A 3,699-nucleotide genomic window follows, 5' to 3' on the forward strand; every position below is an offset into this window, starting at 1 on the left:
ATGGTCTTACAATCTAATCACGTCTTCAGAGCCCCACATTTCTTTCTTTTTTTTTTTTTTTTTAAAGATGACCGGTAAGGGGATCTTAACCCTTGACTTGGTGTTGTCAGCACCATGCTCACCCAGTGAGCAAACCGGCCATCCCTATATAGGATCCGAACCCGTGGCCTTGGTGTTCTCAGCACCATGCTCAGCCAGTGAGCAAACCGGCCATCCCTATATAGGATCCGAACCCGTGGCCTTGGTGTTCTCAGCACCATGCTCAGCCAGTGAGCAAACCGGCCATCCCTATATAGGATCCGAACCCGTGGCCTTGGTGTTCTCAGCACCATGCTCAGCCAGTGAGCAAACCGGCCATCCCTATATAGGATCCGAACCCGTGGCCTTGGTGTTCTCAGCACCATGCTCAGCCAGTGAGCAAACCGGCCATCCCTATATAGGATCCGAACCCGTGGCCTTGGTGTTCTCAGCACCATGCTCAGCCAGTGAGCAAACCGGCCATCCCTATATAGGATCCGAACCCGTGGCCTTGGTGTTCTCAGCACCATGCTCAGCCAGTGAGCAAACCGGCCATCCCTATATAGGATCCGAACCCGTGGCCTTGGTGTTATCAGCACCGCACTCTCCTGAGTGAGCCACAGGCCGGCCCCAGAGCCCCACATTTCAATTACCATAATAGAATTTCCCACTTTCCACAGGTACTTTGGGAATTAAACTTTGAATATATGAACTCTGGAGGACACAGTTCAATCAGTCTGCAGCAATGTCTTATCTCACAAAAAACAAGTAAGGATTTGATAGGTAGATAGACGGATGAATGAATAGAACTTCGTACTTTGGGTAAATAGTTATTAGACACTGGCATGTAAATTAGAATAAAAATTACAGAGTGCACACACCATATGCCCCTGCTATCTTATTCCAGTATACACTAGAGCAGTTTCCCACTGAGTAATGTAATCCATTGAAGACTCACAAGTTAGTTTACTGGTGCAAACAAACATCTATTTAATAGATTTGAAGAGAGTTACTGTGTTTATTTTTTATTTTGTGGATGGCCTGTATGGGGATCTGAACCCTTGACCTTGGTGTTATAACATAGTGCTCTAACTGAGTGAGCTAATTGGCCAGTCCCCATGTTAATTTCTTGACTGGTAACAAAGTAAAATAGAGACTTGATGTTCATGCTTTAGAATATATCATAAAAAATATATGTGGGTTCTATAACTACAATACTCTTAGTAAACTTAAGAAGTTAAAGCTAATTGTTAGTATCATCAACTGCTTCACCCACACTTGAATTTCCCCATTCATTCCAGATGTGTCAGCTCCTCAAACCAGGATTTAATAGAGAAGCAGACTGTCACACACTGTCACATGGGTAGGGGCCAGTACTGGCCATCAGGTCATTGTCTACAGGCAGCAGGACTGACTCGCTTGAAACAAAGGAAACTTCCTCAGTTGGTTCCTAGTGGACTGTGCAGAGGCTTGTGGGAAATGTAGGCTAGACCTCCAATGACATCATTTAGATCATGAGGAATTTTTCAGGTTCCTTCTGCATATGTGCCACTCCTCAGACTTCCTTCAGCTTCACCCAGAAATCTGGACACTGCTGGCTCTGCTGATGCTGCTCCACAGACTCTGGGGTTGGATTCTGGGTCCTAATAGTAATGCGGGGGGAAGTGAGGAGACTTGGGGGGCAATGGAGGCAAGACAGGAGACCCAGGACTTGGCAGGGCCTGATGTGAGACTCGGGCTGTGCTTTCCATGGCCGCTCTGTCAGAAGATGGTGAACTTTCATGATGAAGCTCAGTCTCTACTGAGCTGTGCTTCTGGCCATCATATGTGTTGATGGCCTTAGGAGTCAGGGAGAAAGTATTTGGGAGTTAGTGGGGCACATTTGAATAAGGGTTAATAGAAAGAGATGCATGCAAAGAATAAAAACAGCAAAGATTTTCATAATTTGTACATTTTGCTTCTTTAAATTATGTCAGTGATTCTATCTCTATTTCTATTAATATGTAGTTGTACACAGTTTAAAAAGCCTGTCGTGTTTAACTATTTTTTATTGAAATGTAATTGATTATACCTATTTGTGGGGTACACAGTTGAGTATCAACACTGTGTACAATATTGATTATCAATTCAGGAGAACTAGTATATCATTATTACAAGACATAATTGTTCTTCATGACCCTTAACCAAGTCTCACTGATCCCCTCCCCCTCTCCCATGCATTATTTCTCTTTCTGTGCCTGGCTTATTTCACTTAACATAGTTTTCTCCAAGCTTATTCATGTTGCTGTGAATGGCAAAATTTTATTCTTTTTTTATGGCTGAGTAGTATTCAATTGTGTATATATACCACATTTTCCTTATCCAGTTGTCCATATCTTGGCTATTGTAAATAGAGCTGTAATAAACATGGCAGTGCAGGAGTCCATTTAGCATGATGATTTTCATTCCTTTGGGTATATACCCAGTAGTGGGATTGCTGGATTCTATGACAGTTCTATCTGTAGTTGTTTGATGAACCTCCATACTTTTTCCATAATGGCCGTACTAATTTACAGTCTCACCTATTACATAGAAGAGTTCCCATTTCTCTGCATCCTTGCCAGCATTTTTATTTTCTTTCTTTTTGATAATAGCCGTTCTAACTGGGGTGCTATGATATCTCAGTGTGGTTTTGATGTACATTTCCCTGATGGTTAGTGATGCTGAACATTTTTTCACATACACATTGGCTGTTTGTCTTCCTTTGAGAAATGTCTATTCAGCTCCTTTTTTCAACTGGGTTACCCCTTTTTTTTTTTTTGCCGTTAAGTTGTTTGAGTTCCTTGTATATTCTGGATATTAATCCCTGTCAGATGTATAGTTTGAAAATATTTTCTTCCAGTCTGTTGGTTCTCATTTCACTCTGTTGATTGTTTACTTTGCTTCACAGAAGCTTTTTAGTTTGGTCTAATCTCATTTGTTTATTTTTTTTCTTTTGTTGCCTGTGCATTTGGAGTCATTCATAAAGTCTTTTTCCAGTCCTATGTTTTGAAGTGCTTCCCTTATGTTTTCTTCTAGGAGTGTTATGGTTTTAAGTCTCATACTTAAGACTTTAAAGCATTTTGATTTGATTTAGGTATATGGCAAAACGTACCATTCTACTTTCATTCTACATGTGGATATCCATTTTTCCCAGCACTGTTTGTTGAAGAGGCTGCCTTTTTCCATTGTGTGTTCTTGGTGCTCTTATCAAAGATTAGTTGGCTGCAAGTGCATGGATTGATTTCTGGGTTTTCTATTCTATTCTATTGGTCCATGTATCTGTTTTTATGCCAGTACCATGCTGTTTTGGTTACTATAGCTTTGTTGTATCATTTGGGTTTTTTTGTTTGATAGGTGGCTGTTATGGAGATCCAAATTATCCAAATGCAGTATAATTTGAAACCAGGTAGTGTTATGCCTCCAGCTTTATTTTTTTTGCTCATGGTTCCTTTGGCTACTCTGGGTCTTTTGTTGTTCCATATGAATGTAAGGGTTATTTTTTTCTATTTCTGTGAAGAATATTATTGGTATTTTGATGGAGAATGCATTGAATCTGTAGATCACTTTGGGTAGTATGGACATTTTCATGGCACTAATTTTTCCAATCCATGAGCATGGAATGTCTTCCCTTTTTTTTTTTTTTTTTTTTAATGTCCTCTT

This window comes from Galeopterus variegatus, unplaced genomic scaffold (genome assembly GCF_000696425.1).
Source record: "Galeopterus variegatus unplaced genomic scaffold, G_variegatus-3.0.2 Scaffold3110, whole genome shotgun sequence".
NCBI classification, from domain to species: Eukaryota; Metazoa; Chordata; class Mammalia; order Dermoptera; family Cynocephalidae; genus Galeopterus; species Galeopterus variegatus.